Genomic DNA, 20,237 nt, shown 5'->3' on the forward strand with positions numbered 1-20,237 from the left:
GTGCGCATCAGCACTGCGCATGGGCCAGCTCCACATGGGTCAAGGAAGTCCAGGGTTTGAACCATGGACCTCCCATGTGGTAGGCGGCCGCCCTATCCATTGGGCCAAGTCTGCTTTCCCTAGTTTTTTCTATTCTAGGTTTATAGCAAAGCTTTGAATGGCTTTTGAAGATACCGAAAACCTACTTATTTGTTTTGAAAGTCTTTGTTTTGGGGAACTCAGTATTTCCTGCAATTTTCAAACAAGCAATATCAATATTAGAAGTGTTAGATGATGGGATCATACCAACAAAAGTGATTTATGTAGCATTACTGTAATTTATAAGGAATTTGTCATGCTAATCATTATTCATTCTTTTGAATTTGTTTTTATTTATATTGTTATAATAGTAATATTGGAAGATTTGTTTTTGATGATGACTGCCCTATAAGATGGGTAGATTGGCTTTTCATTATAGAAAAATAATCACCGGCTAAAATAAGATAGGCCCAGTCTATGCTATCTTGAATCTTCTTCACACAACACAGCACCCTATATTAGGTTAGTTTACTAGAATGACATTTATATGTTGCTTGCCTCAACACAGGGGATTTAATGAACATTATAGCTTTCCATGTAACCCTTACAGTCTCATTTCCATAACTTGCCTTTTATTGGTAATTTATCCAGGACTACAAATCTCTGAAACTTGATTCTCTTTTATTTTCTATGTTGGGCACTGTCCTACTGTTATAAGCCTAGGGCCTCCTGGACCCAGCTCACCTCCGGGGCTCCCCCCACCCCCAGTCACCTCTTTCCACCCCCTCAGACCCCTCCAGCACGTCCCCCCAGGCCGACCCTCCACCCCTCCCCATTCCCCACTGCTCCGTTTTCTGGAGGGTGGCACCCCACCCTGATGGCCCCTCAACCACCCCCACCTGTCCCGTCCCCCCCCCCTCCCCAGTCGCGCCCTGGCCCAGATGGGCTCCTGGAAAGGATACAACTCCAGCAGTTGTTCTGGGCGTGCTCCTGTGGCTCCATCTCTCCCTGAGACCTCCAAGGTCCCCTCGACCTGAGAAGCACCTCCGGCGGCGGCACCCTCCCCTCCTGAACCACTCGGGCTGGCGGGACCAGCGGAAGGGCTGCCTGAGCCCCCTGGGGGGCCAGGACCGCCCTGGCCCTCCTCACTTCCCTGGGTGCCGCCCGCGCCTTCGCCCTCCTGCATGACCTCTGCTCCTCCGCCTGCCTTCCGTCTCAGAGCCTCCAACGCCTATGTCCTCTCCGCCTGCCTCTGGGGGAGGAACCTCACACAACAAACTCCGCCCCTTGGCTTCAGGGCAGTGCATGCTCTCAGTGCGCCTGCGCAAACAGGCCCCTAGCAGGGCCTAGTGGGGCCACAGGGCACCAAACCGCTCCTGCTCAGCTGGCTCAGGCGCCTGAAACCCCATTGCTGGGCCGAGACTGAGACTCCCTCACGAAGCTTCACCAGGGACTTTGGCTTGGATTGACTCTCCCAAGGCTTTTGGGTCCTCCAATGGGCATCCCAAGGTGCGTGGGTTTTTCTGTTTTAAAGAAAAACTTAAGGAAATGGTGAAATTTCTGCTTGCTTTTCGCACAAAAGAAGAAACAGCCCACACTGTCCCTCTTCCTCTCCCTTTCAGCCCCCATCTTATTCCTCTCCCCCAGCCAAGAAGATCTTCTTTTCACAGGGATCTCCTTTTCACAGGCAAATCAAAAGTATCAACTGCCCAGGGTGCAAGTCAGTGTATAGGTGTGTGGGTGTGTCATCCTGAACCCTGAGTCTGAGGCAGAAGGATAAGTGCCAGGGTGAGATCGTGGCAGGGATGGGGGGAGTTTTCTCCTGCCTTCCTCTGTGTGCACAAGTCTGTGGGGGTGAGTATTGTGTCCTAGGTTGGCACTCAGGCTTCCCATACCTTGTTCTCTGGACTGGGCTCTGACGGCAGGGATCTTAGGTAGTATCAGCCAGGAAAGGGCCCAGGCATGGACCCAACTCCAAGCTGAGGGCTGATGCAGTTTCCACATCTCAGGTAAACAGAGCCAAATGAACCTATGGGACACCATCAAATGTACTAATAAGCACATTGGAGGACTCCCAGAAAGGGAAGGAAAAGACAAAGGGGCAAAGGGAATACTCACAGAAATAATGGCTGAAAACTTCCCACCCTTAACGAGAGACATGAATACATGCATCCTAGACTCTCTTAGGAACTCCAAACAGGGTAAACCTAAATAGATCTACACCACCACATATTGTCATTAACTGTTGAAAGCCAAAGTTAAAGTGAATTCTGAAAGTTGCAAGACAGAAGTAATGTGTCATATAAATGGAAGCCTCAATGAGAGTAAGTGCCAATTTCTCATTGGAACGCCTGGAGAGAGGAACGCAGTGGGCACCACGTTTAAAGTGCTGAAAGCAAAAATGAAAATGGCAGATAAGAATTTTGTACATGGAAAAACTGTCTTTCAACTTTAGAGAGAGATTAAGACATTCCTAAATAAGCAAAAACGGAGGAAATTCGTCAACACTAGACTAGCCCTACAGGAGATGCTGAAGAGAGTTCTGTAGGCTGAAAGGAAGGGACAATAGACAATAGATGAAAGCCACATGAAGAAATAAAGAAATCTGAAAAGGGAAATTACATGGGGAAATATAAATGCCAATAGGATTAAATTTTGGGTTTGTAGCTCCAATTTTTATTTCCTACAGGATCTAAAAGGCAAATGAATAAAATGTCATGATAAATTCAGAAAGTTTGCATTCATAATGTATAAACCTGTGATTTATGACAAAAACTACATAAAGCTTGGGCGACTGAGGGGAATAGGAATATAGTATGTGTATACTGTTGAAGTTTAGTTGTCATCAGTGCCAATGAGAGTGTTACAGCTGCACAGTAACCATGATGAAAAATGAGAGAATATGCAAACTCCCTGTGGTGGGTTGAAATTATTTTAGGAAACCCAAGAAGAAAAAGATTATATTTTTGAACTACTTTATAACAAATAAATCCATTTTATAAAAGCCAGCACATTTCTGTTACTTCTCATTGGCAGGCCTTTCGCAAACTCAAACATTCCTAGAGACAGAATGTACAGAAAGTAGAGCACAGGTTGCCAGGAGCAGTGAACAGAGAATATAAAGCAAAATTGGTGTGGCCTCTGTGTTTGAGGAAATAGGAAATGTTTGGTAATGGAAGGGGTTATGAGAACATTGTGAATTTGATGAATGTCAATGAATGGCATACTTGGCAGCAGTTGAGTTAGGAAAGTTTATGTTTTATATATGTTGCCATGATTTTAAGAAAGGAGCAACTAAAGAGAAAATGACAATTAAAGGTCATATGTGATCAGGGACAGGATCTAGTCAGGGAGGAGTAAAGGCTCAAATGACATTACTGAAACATATGAAAAAATGGAATAAAGATTGTAAGCTTTACATCAATGGTAAAGTTCTTGAACTTGAGAACTTCATTTAGGGTGGTTACATAAGTGAATATCCTTGTTTTTACAAATGCACATGACAATATTAAATGTTCAAGGATCTTAATGTAAGCAAGCTACACTCAGGTGTTCAGAAAATCAATTGATAACTAGATTAAGATAGAAGGACTAATGGACGGATAGATAGAATGAGGAAAATGTTAATCTTGGAGATGTGGGTTTCTGGGGGAGGAAAATGGTATGTTGGAGTTCTTTGTATATGGTCTGTCATGAAAGTTTCAAAGTATTTTAAACTGAAAATTAAAAAAAAAATTCAGGAGGTAGGCTGTCCCAGGGATAGTTTCATGGTGCAACTAAAGGCATTAACAATCAAGGGAAGGAAAAAGACAGTAATGAAGAGAGCTATTTTAATGTGACCCATACACAGTCATGATTTGGACTGAATGTTTGCTGGGAACCATCCTTATGTGTCAACATCTGCCTACTGATTGACTCCCTAGAGTTTTAGCAGGTGAATTTAAGTAGGAAATAAAAGTCCAACTGCTTCTTCCTGGAAAAGAAATTAGGAGAGAGAATAAACAGAGAGCTCACTTACCTCTCTTCCATTTTTCCACTTGCCATTTAGGAAGCCTAAGTGAATTCATTCTTGCATCGGGATAATGTCCCTTCCCCACCTTTCCTCTGCTTCCTCAGCGTTGACTTTGCAGGTGCCCAGGAAGTGTTGGAGCCTGCATCTGTGCCACATGTCTGCAGGTATGTTGTGGTGTCCGAGAGCAGTGCATGGCTCCAGCAGTCTATAATAGCAACCCACTGACTTTAGAATACACTGCTGGGAAGCAGACTTGACCCAATGGATAGGGCGTCCGCCTACCACATGAAAGATTGGCGGTTCAAACCCTGGGCCTCCTTGACCCTTGTGGAGCTGGCCCATGATCAGTGCTGATGCGCTCAAGGAGTGTCCTTCCACGCAGGAGTGTTCCCACGTAGGGGATCTCCACGCGCAAGGAATACGCCTTGTCAGGGGAGCTGCCCAGGGCGAAAGAAAGTGCATCCTGCCCAAGAATGGCACTGCACACAAGGAGAGCTGACACAACAAGATGACGCAACAAAAAGAAACACAGATTCCGGTGCCGCTGAAAAGGATAGAAGCGGTCACAGAAGAACACAGTGAATGGACACAGAGAGCAGACAACTGGGGGGTGGAAAGGGAGAGAAATAATTTTTTTTTTTAATTTAAAAAAAGAATACACTGCTATTTCTCATATCCACGCCCACTCCTGAGGGCACACACTCCTCTCCTTCAAATAGATGAGCTAAAATGAAATTAATCCTGATAGTCTCAGAAGAAGGTGACCTACAAGTTCAAGCTACAGTCCAGAACATTAACTGTTATTTCAGTCACCACCCTGCAAATCATTCATCATCATGGTGATCTTGACCCCAGACTGGTCTACACATAAAAAAATTGGGCCCAACACTCTTCCCATTTTCAGAAACCCCTCTCATCTGCCTTCTGTATCATTAAGAAATTATCGAATAACTTCAAATTCTTTTCTCAATGTTCCTTCCATCTTCTTGCTCTAACTGAAATGTGACTGTGCCCTGAGGTGTTTGCTTTCCCTGCAGTCCAACTTTTCACCTGTGCCTATAGACTCTTGGCTTATTTCATTAATTTTCATGGCTTTGTAGGCCTCTTTTTCTGCATTTATATCTGTAGTCCTGAAATCCTGAGTTTCCTACATGATATCTACACATGATAGGCATCTCAATCAAAGAGTTTGAGGCAGAATTTTTTCTTTCCCTCCCTCTAGTCTTCTCCTTCTCAGGAAACGGCCCCATTATCCACTTAGTTTGTCATATAATAAACCTAGTATCCTAGTATTTCTGACCTTTCCTCAACCATATTCCACATCCAATCCATCTACAAGTGCTATCAGCTCTTCCTTTGTAAGAGACAGTACATTCCTACCAGCCATGTATTATGAGGGTTACAATTTCTCCACTTAGCAACATTTATTTTCCTTTTTACAAAATGATAGCTATTCAACTGTGTATGAAATTGTACCTCCTTGTGGCTTTGATTTGCATTACCCTAATGATTAATGATGTTCAGCATTGCTTTAATGTGCATATTGGATGTTGGTATATCTCCGCTGAGAACTGTCTATTCAAATCCTGTGCTCATTTGTTATAATATTGGACCATTTTGTTTTATTTTTGAATTGTAAAGGCCTTTATATGTTCTGGATACAAGTCTTTCATCAGACATCATTTTCAAATATTCTCTCCTGTTCTATGTGTTGTCTTTTCACTTTCTTGGTGGTATCATTAACAGAAGAAAAGGTTTTAATTTTGATGCAGCGCCCTTTATTTTTTCTTTGTTGCTTGTTCTTTTGTTATCAAAGCTAAGAAACCATTGCTTAACCCACTTCCATAAGTTTCTTATCTCCATCTCCCTGGCCCTAAAATTCTCAAGCCTTTCTTTCAATAGATATTTTTGTGACCATTTGCTATGTTCCAGGCCCTATTCTAAGTACTGCAGACAAAATGATTAACAGCTGGCATGTGGCAGAGATTGCTACCTGCTCCCCAATATTCAGGTTCTTCTCTTATAGAAAGACTACATTTCACAGCCAACTTTGCAATTAGATATGGCTTTGTGGGTTCTTGCCAGTGCAATGTGAGTGGGGTAAATGTGTGCCTCTTGTAAGACTGGAATATAAATATTTCCCATGGGCCCTTCTTCATGTTCTATTCTGCTTCAGCAGTTGCAAGAGAAATGGCTTCAGGAGTCTTGGAAGTGCTGGCAAAAAAATGTCTTCAAGGGAACCTGGATAAGGATTAACGATGGATATGAATACTTAGCATGAATCCTGTTCCATAAATGTTATTTTTTAGCTGTTATTTGGGTCTATGTGTGCTCCAGTAATCAGCAGGGATAGAAAAGAAGTAAGAATCCCCCACATCACTCAGCAGATAAATAGGGCAACCAGCACTTCACTCCTGTAGACCATGTCTCAGACTTGATGATGTTTGGGAGTCTTTCTACACAGTTTCTCTATTGATGGACAAAAGTAATTCTAAACAAACAAATAATATTGAAGGGACTATAATTTGAGAATTTCTGATCTCATAAATGAAGTTGAAACCAAAAGCAATATAAGAACCTTGGTTATAATGATTATGACATTTTTACATGGTGGACAGAACATCTTGCACTTGGGTAACACTGGTCTATTAAAGTTCTGTAACAAAGTGTCTGACTCTATCTTTGATGTTGGATTTCTGACAGCTTTTAAACCTCAACTTTCCCTCTTCCCCTTATGTCAATATCTGGGCAAGCTGATAAGAAAACCCAGATGCTACCTGCTTTAGGGCCAGTGGGAAGTTCAAAACTCACAAGCCCTAGCTCACATGCAAGAGCACTTACCCTAGCCTCACACACAAATCGCCATAAAGGCCAAGCCAGTCTTGTTTCTCTGCTCTCAAGACATCACATTCTTGTACCTGTTGGGAAAACTGCTGCGCCAAGGAAGCGTCATGTGAGTAGTCAATACTTTCATACTCTCTAGGTGCATGATGGATAAGGCATCATCAGTCTTGACATCAAAAGCAGATTTTTCATGGGATTCCATCCTCCCTCTGTGGGTTGTCCACAGCAATTGGGGCTATGGGAGGATGTCTAAGCACTGTCCACCACAACTGGGAGGCTATCTATGTCTTTGTCTTGATAACTGACTCTTTTGCCTGTTGAAGAGCGTTCACTATGAGGTAGTGCTTGCTGGCTAGCTTGTGCTTTGAACTGTGCAACTTTGTGCTTCATTCGCTGAGTTCTATCAGTCCTCTCTCATAGATTTAACCAGTTGAAGCTTGAAATATGGTGTGGAATTGGAACCTTCTTTAAAGTAGCCTGGGATCATGTGCCTGAGCCCTGACCAACCTGCAAATGACAGGTTGAATCGTGTGTCTCAATTCCAGCATAAACTGTCCCTGACACTAAGCGAAAAGGATCAACTTTTACCTTGTAACATTTGCTGGTTTAACTCAACCGGGTGTTCACCCCATTCTATAGAGAGCTCAAGGGAAAGACCAATATCCTATGCAAAGCATAGGTCCATCAGGTCTTCCTCTCTCATGAGGAGGAAGAACAGGTGTAACGTGGCATTCAGAGGTCACACTCCTAGGACCTTGGTAAGTGTTTCTACTGCTGTTACCTATATCTCTGTCTCCAAAAGAGATTCTCATCCTCATATTCATAGGGAAAACACCCTGACAGCCCTGTGGCATAGCCCAGGTGGTAATTCAACCATTGGCATGGGGGGGGGGGTGCCCATAACCTTACCAGTACTGGTCTGAAGCTCTCTGGAATAAGCAACTTATCAATATCAGCAGTATGGAGGACACTCCCTCCAAAGTATACCCAGTAACCACACACACCCAGATAAACACACAAACACACACACACACATACACACTGGAAAAATTGCCTGATGGTAAACCAAGTACTGAATGGTCTTCAAGACCATTGTTGGAGGGAAGTGGGATGAGTCACATCATCACTGAGACTGAAATATCACCACATTAGCTCAAAGGGATTTTATGTGAAACATCCAAAGTTCTAGGTAATGGCGAAGAATGGAAGAGAACAAAATTGACCTCTGAACGAGGGTGGACATGGGGAAAGTCTCAGAGGGAAATACTCTCACTCTCCCATGCGAACCACCAACAGTTGAACCACGGGGGACAAGGAGAGGTGACAAGTCAGTTTGGAAGACTTTTTAGGGGATATTGCTGAAATTCCCCCTTTCTCTAACCAAAGCACGTTGGTATTCTCTGCACCCCTTCCCCCACTGCTAAGGAAATGTGTTTTATGATGTCTCAGCAATCCTGGACTACCATTGACTGGGGACAAGGCCTTGCTGACATGCGAAGCTGAAGTTGTTTTTTCACTGTCCTGGGTACTTATATATTCAAAGTTCTGGAGCACTGGGGGAGGCCACTATTGTCTACACCATGGCAGAAGTGACCAGTAAAGAAGATGAGCCTAATACAGATACAGGAAACCCCATCATGAGCACTAAGGAATAAATGATATGCACCAGAAGGACAATGAAGACTGACAGTTTAATGAAGACCGGAGAAATTAACAAGGTCAGATGACCCTACTCATCCTCCTCCTTTTCCTCCCTATTGACTCCCCACCCCAGAGTTCCCACCTGTCCTTGCCTGGTATAAACCCCCTCCTCAGCACACACCTCTGATTACAAAGCCCTCTTCCTATCCCTGTCCCCATCTACTCCCTCCCAAAATAATGCCCTTCTGGGCTCCCTCTTTCTCTGCCAGGTGAAGAAGATAATCAAGATGGTAAAACTTGCCCTTCAACAGAATTCACGAAAGCATAGGACAACAAAACATCCCCAAATATTGGTCATCTATCACAGGGTGAATAAGAGAAAGAATCAGATTAGGACAAACCAGAAAGAAGAAACCCCGGAGAACTCTGCCAGTCCAAGTAATGCCATGAGGCCTTGAGCTACCCAGTGTGTCTACAGAAGAGACCCCAGAGAAAATGTCATATTAATGGAGACTGAGTAGTACACAATAGCTTATACTAATAGTGATGATAAAAATAAAATGAGCAAGTTGTGAAAAATTTCTCCTTGCAGGAGCTGTAAGTGTCTCACTGTGGGTTCTGTGATGGTGGGAAAGGAGGATGGAAGGAAAGAGTTAGGTGTCTGAGGAGGGAGGGAGATGGGCTCCTGAAGGGTTAGAGGCAGACCATCCAGACATTGTGGATCAGCACTGAGTCAGGATTGAGTATTGAAGAAAAAATTCCTCCTTCAAACTTGAGTCCCTGAACAAGCAGAAAAAGACTTGGTGTTTGTGTATTTTGGAGAGAAGAGAAAGATAAATGTGACATCAGGGTTAGATTGCCAGAATGCATGGGGAGGGGAGATGTTTTGTTTGATGTGTGTGGATTGGCAGTATGTAACAGAATCCAACTCTATCTGTGATGGTTGACTTCTGACAGATTTTAAGCCTCACCCTTCCCGATCTCCTCTGCACAAACTGAGAAGAAAACCTTTGTGTCCCCCCTCTCACCCTTGGCGTTGGCAGGGGATTCAAATCATGGAATCCCCTTCACACAGGAATGCTTACCCAGCCCCATCCTCCAACCACAACAAAAGCCCAGGCTGGTCTCCTTTCCTTGCTCTCGCAAGCCATTTCAGTCCTGCTTGAGCCTCCTGCCCTGCTCACCTTAGACACCTCCATTACCTCAGTAATCAACCTTGTCATGCCCTCTTGGTGTACGTGGGGTCCATCAGTTTCGACTTCTGAACAAAATTTGGAGTGGAGGTCCACCTGCCTCTGTGGATGACTTGAACAAATTGACGCTGAGAGCAACAGTCCTAGACAGTGGCCACTGATTGTGCTTGTGCTTGAAGCTGTGCTATGCTGCGCTGCATTGCTGAGTCCAATGGAGCTTCCGTTTCAGATTCTGCTGCCTTAAGTTGTCAGTTTTGAGAATTCACTGGTGGTAAGGGATAGGAGTGTGAACCTTGGGTCGGGTGTCTCTGCTGGGACCTCTCTGTGTGTCTTAGGAGGAAACTGATTGATGCTAAGGCACCAGGGAAGGAGTACATCCTGTAACCAGTTGTTTGTCTGTCTCAGCCATTCATTGGTCCATGGATCTAGAGAGCACTCAGGGAAAATGCTATACCCTTAAATATCTTCACTGTTGCTGCTGTGCATGCTTCTCTTGCATTAAGATATTGAGCCTCAGGGTTACAGAGAGATACACTTAGGTCATCCTTGTCCAACAGCACAGGGGTTCATTCCAACCCAACTGAAGTCCAGGGTCTCTAAGAACACCGTGTAATAAATAAAAGGTGCAGTCTTCAATGAAGAGAGCACTTTTGAACATATGCACAAAATAGAAACGTTCTACATTCAAAAGCAACAGAAGGCCAAATCTCAGATGATTAAGGTTACTAAGACCCCTTATCTTGCTCACAAAGGCTTCCTTCCCTCCCCTCCCTCCCCTAGTACTGACCTCCCCCTTGTGAAGGACTTAACTCCCTTATCTCACTTCAAGGAATACCAACTTTCCTCACTTTGCCTCACAAAGTCTTTCTTTCTCTTAATTCCTCTTTCAAAGGCCTCCCCTCTCTCCCCTGCCTTCACGAAGTACTAAGCTCCTGGCTCAGTACCTAACTGATGAACAAAATCAAGATGTGGCTCTTTAAAAGAGCAAAACACCAGTGTCAGCTGACATAGTTATTTGAAAAGTATAGAGAGCACAAATACACAAAACAAGAAAAATGGGTAGATAACAGATTTAGAGGAAATTGTGTGACCTATAAGACAATACGTACTCAATTCTATACAAATCTGTTTAGGAAAACAGAGAAATCTTTTCTTTTTAAGGAAAACATAAAAGAACTAACCCCAGTAAAGGGAAATTCTTTTTGGGTATTGTTCAAAAGAAAGCTGTATAAATTGTACTAGGTTCACTGAATTCTGAGGGAAATTCAACAAAATCTTCTAAGGTACAAGTAACTCCAATGCTGTTTAAGCTATTTGCCCATGGAATTTATTTAAGGAATGCAAGGATGGTTAAATATTAGAAAATTATGAATATAATTAATCATTTTCGTAGACAAATGTGAAAAATCACGTGATCATCTCCACAGATGTTGACGAGATCATTAACAAAATTCAGTAGCTATTCTTGCTTTACAAAAGAAAACTCTCAGTAGAATCAGATTAGGGTAAGGTTCCTTAACATGATACCTCTATATCAACCCAAATTCTAGCACTATGATTAATGAGAAAAACACTAGAAGTTTCCCTATTAAAATCTGGAACAAAAAAAAGATATCCTTTATCAACACTACAATTCAACCTTCTTCTGAGTGTAGACCATAAAATCAGAAGAGAGAAAGATATATACATAAAAATCTAAAGGAGGTGGTAAAAGTGTCATTATTTGAGGATGATGTAATGGTTCACCTAAAAAACACAATGGAATCCAACTGAAAAACTATTACAAATGAGAAGAGAAACTAGTAATGTTGCCCAGTACATAACTGATAAGCACAATTCAAGGGCCTGCACGAATACAAGCAGTACCTACTAAAGGTAAAAAAAAATGCCATTTACAATGATAAAAAAAAAATCTGTGAAGTACCCAGGAATATATTTAATAAGAAAATGGGCAAGAGAAAATTTTAGAAACTTATCAAGGGATACAAAAATAAGCCTTCTACAAATTAATTTTAGTAATATGTTTTATTTAACTCAACCATATCCAGAATATTATCATTTCTACATGTAATCAGAATAAAAGGCATTAATGAGCTATTTTCCCTTCTTTAGGAATACCAAGTCTTTGCGATCCAATGAGCGTACTGACATTTCAATTGGGACTGGCCACAATTCAAGTGTTCAATAGTCACGTGATTTGTGGCTACCGTAATGGGATAAACACACTCTCACATTGCTGATGGACAAGTAAATGTACATAATCTATAGGAAAATGAATTTGACATTTTCTATCAAAATTTAAATTCATCATTTGACCACAAAATTTCACTGCTAGGAATTTATTACAGAGAGTATGTTCCGGGGCATTTGAGATTTTCATCTCTTTGCTCATATGGCAACTTGCATCCAGAAAAATTTTAATGGTGCTTTTCTTAGGAGGTACTGGGAGACTGAACGCAGGAACCCCCGCATGGGAAGCAAATGAAATTTGTAAGAATTATTTCAATTCACATTTCTTTGATTTTGAAAAAGACTGCTTTTTTCTTATTCTTCTCTGTTTTCTTTTAAATGTTACATTCAAATATATGAGGTCCCCATATACAACCCACCCCACCCACCCAACCCCTTCCACATCAACAACCTCTTCCTTCATCGCAGTACATTCACTGCATCTGGCAAATCCGTCCTGGAGTACTGCTTCACCACATGGACATTTGTCCACATTATAGTCCGCATTGTCCCCCAGTCCACCCAGTGGGCCATGTCAGGACACACTACATCCAACATCCATCCCTGCAGCACCAACCAGGACAACTCCCAATCCTGAAAATTCCCCCACATCATATATCTTCTTCCATCTCCTTACCATCATCAGTCACTGTGGCCACCCTCTCCATATTACTACTACAATTTCTTCCCTTCCTATCATAATAGTTCCCCTGCAGAACACCAGTAAGTCCACTCTAATCCATACACTATTCCTCCATCCTGTGGATTGAGAGATGATTATGTCCAGTCCCCCTCTACAACAAGAGGGGCCTTAGATTCCACATGGATGATGGATGCAGTTCTCCTGCTTGCAGCTGTAGGCACTCTTGGCTCCCTGGTGTGGTGGATGAATGAACTAGAGTATAAGAACTGCACGGCTGCTGAGGCCCAGTGCCTGGCCATCACATGGACCAAGAGTGGTTTTTGATGAATATTTTTATTTGTCATTTTGCTTCTTCCTCTGTGAATTGTCTTTAGTATTTGTTCATTTTGCTTTTATGTTTCAATGAGTAGGAAGTTTTTACCCAATTAGATAAAGTTTATAAATTGGAAGCATAGTATTATTTTGTTTTTTAGATAGTAAATATTTTTCCCAATTGAATTGTCTTCATTTTTATGCAGAGAAATCTATCAATTTTCCTTTGTGATCTCTTTCCTTGCTTCAGGAGTTTCATTCTGCCTTGAATAAGCTTTTTGGGGAAATGCCATATTGCTTTCCACAGTGCCTGTACCATTTTACATTCCCAACAACAATACAACAGAGTTCTAATTTCTATGCATCCTCTCCAACACTTCTCATTTTCTATATTTTTATAAAATAATAGTCATCTTTGTGGGTATGAGTGGTATCCCATTGTCCTCTTCTTTTACATTTCCCTAATGGATAATGATGCTGAACATCTTTTCATATTGACCACTTGGTCAATATTTTCATATTGACCCCCTTGGAAAAATGTGTGTTCAAGTTGTTTGCTTTTTTTTTTTTTTTAACTTAAAACAATAACCATGTAGTATTTCTGAGCTAGGATGGAATGAATATGGACTCATTTGTTCACGCCTCTCTTATCAACTGTTGAATGACTGGAGTCTGGTGGGTCTAGGATGGATTCACTCACATTTCTGGTGAATGACTATTGGTTGGAGCAATGAAGGTGACTAGGTCACATAATCTGGCAGGCTAGCCCAGTCTTGTTAACATGGGGGTACAGGGTTTGGTTTGTAAGTTGCGTTTTCTTGATTAAGTACGTGCCCAGTTACCGCAACCTTTTCATTGTTTTCCGGAGCCCTGAGGAACATATAACGCTGCCAATGTTTGCTAGTTGTTCAAAGTTTCTGTGGGGGAATGGAACCCTGGATCATCTTAGGTCACCATTTTTTAATATGGTTGTTTGTAATTTTCTTGTTGCATTGTCAAACTTCTGTATCTATTCTGGATATGAAGCCCTCATTTAATACATGGTTTGCAATTTTTTCTCCTATTTTAGAGGTTATCTTTTCACTTTCATGATAATGTCCTTCAATGCACAAAAGATTTTATTTTTGATTAAATCAATTTATCTATTGTTTCTTTTGCTTTGTGTGCTTTTCCTGTCATATCGAATAATTCCTTGCCAAATCACAAGGCATGAAGATTTCCCCCTATATTATCATTTAAGCATTGAGGGTTTTAGCTCTTATATTTAGGCCCTTGGAAGTGATGACTCAGATATTAGAAACCTTAAATGAGGAGAATCAGAGCTGGGAAATTCCAAACAAAGATTTTTAAAAAATAGTTAATTATGCTGAAAGAGCTAAAGGAAAATATGGACAAAGAACTAAAAGAAATCAGGAAAGAGATAAATGAAGATGAAGAGAATATCAATGGACAGATGGAAATTATCAAAATGAACCACACATACTTGAAAGGCATAGTGACAGAGATGAAAAAGTCACCAGAGGGGTTCAACTGCACAGTGGAGGTGGCAGGTACACATGTGTTTATAAATGTTATAGCTTCTTGTTGAATTGACCAGTTTTTCAATATTTAATGTCTTTTTATATCACTTGTAACAATGTTAACTGAAAGTCTATTTCATCTGATAATATAGTCATCTCAGTTCTCTTTTGTTTCTTAAGCACTATTTTCCATCTTTCAATTTCAATCTACCTTTATTTTTGCCCTCAAAAATGAATTATTTATAAACAGCATATAGTGGAATCTTGCTTAATCCATTCTGCCAATCTCTGCTTTTTGTTTTGGAATTTTCATCTATTTATATTTAAGGTAATTGCCAATAAATCAAGACTTATTTCTGTCGTTTTGTGAGTTCTATATTGAATGATTTATATATTTTAGTTCCTATCTTCCTTCATTACTGTTTTCATTTTGTTTAAACTACCTTTTGTAAGGAGTCCATTGGATAGCTTCTCATTTCCCTTTGTGTAGACTTTTAAGTTAATTTCTTTGTTGTTACCATGGGGATCACATTTAATATCCTAAATCTATAACCACTTAGTTTGCATTGATGCCAACTTAGTATTTTTCTTTCCATTAATTTCCACTCCATCTTCTTCCAAACACACTGCCCTAGGATTAAAAAGAATTTCTAGTCAAGCCTGGAATATACTTAATAGTGTTTTATGAAAGTTAATTTCCTAGTTTTGATCACTAAATCATGATTTTGCAATATGTTAAAAACAGGTGAAAGTGGGTAAGGATTATATGGGAACTCTCTTTCTATCTTTGCTACTTTACTGTAAGTACAAATTCATATTGAAATTGAAAAGTTAAATACAAAATTCCAGTAGAAGAGACACAGACTGTCCATGGCTGCAGCCCAGCTGGGGAAGGTCAGTGAGCTTGGAGCACACGGGCACTGCAGGGAGGGTGGGGATTGAGAAGTCAGCAGGCCTGGGGACAAGTTCCTAGGCTAGAGCAGAGGGGAGAAGAGGATGGAAGGGCAGAACTGGAGGCAGAGGAGTGCCACTCTGACAGAATTTACCTTGTAAAAACTTAACTGCTTTCAAAGAACCAAATTTGGCTTTGTTTTCATTACTATTCTATACCTGTTTTTTTTATTTCATTAGTTTCCCCTTCAAAAGCAAGAAATGAAAGGACTAAAAGGACAATTAGATAAATTCCTAATGGAGATGTTAGCATACATCTCTTAGTTACTGAGGAAACCAGCATACAAAAACATCCATAAAACATTGTTAATCCTCCCAGGGCTCACTGGATGGAATGGGGGAGAGTGTGGGCCATGATGTGGACCAATGACCATGAGGTGCAGAGATACCCAGAGATGTACTTACCAAATGCAATGGATGTGTCATGATGATGGGAGTGAGTGTTGCTGGGGGGGGAGGGGTGCGGTGGGGGTGGTGGGGTCGAATGGGACCTCATATTTTTTTAATGTAATATTTTTACAAAATCAATTAAAAAAAAAAGTGAAAGAAGAGAAAAAAAAAAACCATCCATAGAGATACAGAAGAATTGACCAATGCAATAAATATGCTTACCCAAACGTATTCTGTACCCAACACTGTACAATATATTCTTTTAAAATGAATATGGACATTTAAAAAAATGAACCATGTTCTAAAAGCTAAAGGAAATTGCGAAGTACTGAAATCATACAGAATATGTTCTCTGATCAGAGTGCAGTGAGGCGAGAAAGAAAAGGAGTAAACAGAAAACTTCACAGTATCTAAAAATTAAGAATGTACTTTAAAATAACCTGTAGTCATAGAAGAAATCACAGTGGAAATTAAAATATACTTTGAACTGAATGATTATGAAAATGTTATATCTCAAAACTTGTGGTAGATAATAGCAGCTAAAGCTGCACATAAAGGACAATTTAGACATTAACGGTATATACTAGAAAAGAATGAAGGCTGCAGATCAGTGATCCATCCATCTTAAGAAGAAAATATCTCACAGGAAAATTAACAGCGACTGACCCCAACCCCCACTGCAAAGGGAAAAAAAAGAAAAAAATAGAAGGGAGGAAATAATAAAGACAAGTGCAGACGCCTTTGTTACAAGCACTTCTTAGCATCAGTACCCTTCACTGCCAGACAATGCTATTGAACAGAACCTAATCCCATGAAAACCCCAATAAGCTGCAGGAAATGTGCAGTTATGTATTCCTAACATGCAGGAATACTATTGTTCAGAAAAGGGAGAGCCAATACTGGTGACAATTAAGTCTCTACCACAGATGTGTTAACTTGGGACACCTATTAGACACCCACGTGGAGATGCTGAGTCTGAATATAAGATTCAGGAGCTTAGGGAGTCTTTTAGGCTGCAGGTGTGGATGTGGAAGTCAGGAAACCACCACACAAGGCAAGATCATGGGGGAGCACACAGAGAGACGGGGAAGGAGGCCAACACTCAGAGGCTTCATGTGAATATCCAGCATAACTATGAGGCTAAAGGGAATTTGGATTTTTAAAACCCTGTGCAAAACTGCCCCTCAGCGAGGTTGTTCCTTTTGACCACAGAAGTATATGAAACTATTTCCCCTCACCCTTTCAAGAGTAGAGATTATTATATTTGTTAATGACTTATTTAATTTATTTATTTCCACTAACACCCTCATTGTTTACTCTCACTGTGTGCTGGTTGTGTGCTCATCTACTTTTTTTTTCCGACTTTTTAAAAATTGAAGTTTATCATTCATATATGAACACACTGAAAGAAAAAGTGTATAGTAAAGATTGTGAGCTTACAAAATAAACATATATAACATCACATAAGGGTCTCATACATTACTACCAACTATATACCTTATCTTATATTTGATGTATTTTCCCCCCAACCCACAGTTTTTTTAAAATGTAATTTTGTAACAGATATTGTGAACTTGCAAAACAATCTTACAGATGTGTAGATTTCCCGTACAACTCCCCACCCTGGTGGAACATTTGCTACAGATTATGAGATAATATCATCAGACTATTAGCACGGGTCTTGGTCCGTAGCATACATTTGGTACACTTGTTCCATACACCTCCATTATCAATGCAGTATAGCTTGGCATTAATGCAAGAATATTATAGTATTGCTGTTTTTTTATTAAAGTTAATAGATCACAATGAGTGTTACATTAAAAAACATAAAAAAACAAAAAACATAAGAGTTTCGCATATATACCATTCCCCCCACCACATCATTTTTGTAAATTGTATTTTTCAATAATGTATACATCACAAAAAAAAAGGTACACTAAAACAAAAGAGGATTCTGTGTACCATAGTCTATAGGACGCACCAGTTATAGTTAAACCATGTTTCTCAATATTCCCATTGCTATCGGGAGCATCAAAGGAAAACGGATGCAGTTGCAGGGAGAAATGCACTGGCCAATGGGGCGGCTGGACAGGCAACCAAGGGGGTCCTCGAGCTGCAGCCCCACCCCTGGTGCCTCACCTGTCCCTTTTAAAACAATGCATGGAAAGTCGTCACTGTACCTGGGGGAAGCAGGAGTGGGCAAGGAAGGGGAGGGACACCAGACCCCAGAAGGGGCTGGCTCCTCCCAGATTGCGGTCACCCCTCGGGCTGAAGTGTGGTTTGCTGGCCTGGCGGGGGAGCAGCCGCGGCAGGCCAAGCCGCTGCCCCCATAATAGGGTGGCTGGTCGTACTCACCGCCACCCCTGAAGGGAGCTCGGCATGGGCGCAGAGTGCCCTCGGGTCTCCCCTTCTCGGCAGCCATGCTTCCGCGGCCGCCCCTCCTCCTGGATGGCGCCACACGATGCCTGTGGGGCGGCACCCTTCTTCTTTCTCCCTGCGCAGGCGCAGGGCGGAAAAATCCAGTCTGCCCTTTTCCCTTCCCCCGACAGCAACAACAGCCAGGCGTGGGCGGGAAACTCAAGTCTGCCCTCCACCCCAGCAACAGCAGCCACCAATCCCTAAACCCTGCCCCTTCCCCCAGCAACAGCTACAGCCAATCCCTAACCACCACCCCTCCCCCGTCCAGTACCGCCCACTGACCTTTCGCCGGCAACCAATTAGAACAGGGCGTGGCTTCGACCAATCAGCCTTCCCCAGCCCCTATAAAACTGTTGCCTCTCCCTCAATAAAGTGGACTTGCGTGTTTACCTTGTCTCCGCGGTAGTTCTTCTGCCGTGTGCCCTCCAGTCCTGAGAGCCCCCGACAAGGGCCTGGCCTCCCTTGTCCCCAGTTCGTCGTCTGCTTCTCCGGGCGACCCCTTCGTCGCCGGCTTCACCGGGCAACCCCGTCAGCCGAACCGCGCAACCCCTGTGAGACCGACCCCTCGTCTGCTGCCGGACCACCCCTCGTCTGCTGCCAGACCGACCCCTCGTCCCAAGTGGGACCGACCCCTCGTCCTAAGCTGGACCAACCCCTCGTCTGCAGCCAGACCCCACCTCTACCGACCGAGCAAGCCGCCGCACCAGATGGCAGGCTGTGCATCCCAGAGGGGGCCGTGTACACCCTGGCTTGACAATACCCCCAGCTCGCCCACCTGGGAATAACTGCTGTAAAGGCCCTGCTCAGAAAATATTGCTACATTTGCCTGACGACCTTGCTCTGCACCACTGTTGGCAGCCGGGGATCAATCTGCGCTGAACGCAACCCCTCCCAGGGCCCCCAAGCCCCGGCCGGCTTCCAACACACAGGAGGTGCCCCTTCTAAAAACTTAACAACGGACTCTGCCAAAATGACACCAGGTCAAAGGTATAGGTGCTTGTTAGAAACAATGTGTCCCTCCTCGGGCTGGGTGAAGGCCGTTCCAACCCACACTGAAAAACAGGAAAATCACTAAAGCTTTGCTCTGAGAAATAATTCCCGGCATGGGATGCCTAATCCACAAGCAGCAACAATGGCCCAGCTTTTTTGTCAGCCATTGTCCAAGAGCTAGCAAAATGTTAGGGAGGAAGTAAAAACTCCATATAGGCCCCAAAGCTCAGGGAAAATAAAAGGCATAAATCAAACCCTCAAAACAGCCCTAATCAAGGTCTGTAAAAATAAAAAACTGGCCTCCTGTGAGGAAATCTCCTCCCATTAGCCCTCCTTAAAGTCAGACTGCACCCACGGGCCCTCAGGCATTTCACCTTTGGAGTTCTGTTTAAACAACCACCCCCAATTATTCAAAACTTCAAGGGAAATCTCAGGTTCCTAGGAAAAAACTGGCCAGGATTCTATCCTCCAGAAGTTAAAAAAACCCTAGCCCAAATCCACAAAACTGTCCTGTCTCAGGATCCCATGCCATTAGGAAACCTCATTTGGGTAAAAAAACAATCAAACAAACAAACAAAAAACCTGAAAAGAGCGCCTCTATCCAAACTGGATAGGCCCTCATACTGCTATCCTTCTAACCCCCACTGCTCTCAGAGTTTCAGGTACTGGCCCTTGGATTCATCATACTAGATATAAAAGGACACAATCCTATGAAAAACAAAACAACTGGACAACTCACCCTGTACCTGACTGCCCCTTGAAAATCCGAATTACCCAGAGCCACCGCGAATCGCCATCACCTGATTAGGTGAACTCCTCTTCTCTCTGGTTCCTACTCCTCTTCGGACTGCTCGGCTTGCAGTTCAGGACTGGACTGGCAGCTACAGCTCCCAGAGACTTGAGTGTAGCTGAAAGGACACTAATCTTACTAGCATAATTGTGCATTGTAGGATGCTGTACTACCTTAAGTTGTCTTTCCACTTAGCATGAATGACATCTTATAAACAGTACATAGGGGCATCAGAGGGGGGAAATGTTGAGAAATAAAAAGCATAACCTAGCAAAAATATCTAACA

Source organism: Dasypus novemcinctus (genome assembly GCF_030445035.2).
Source record: "Dasypus novemcinctus isolate mDasNov1 chromosome 21 unlocalized genomic scaffold, mDasNov1.1.hap2 SUPER_21_unloc_1, whole genome shotgun sequence".
Classification (NCBI taxonomy): domain Eukaryota; kingdom Metazoa; phylum Chordata; class Mammalia; order Cingulata; family Dasypodidae; genus Dasypus; species Dasypus novemcinctus.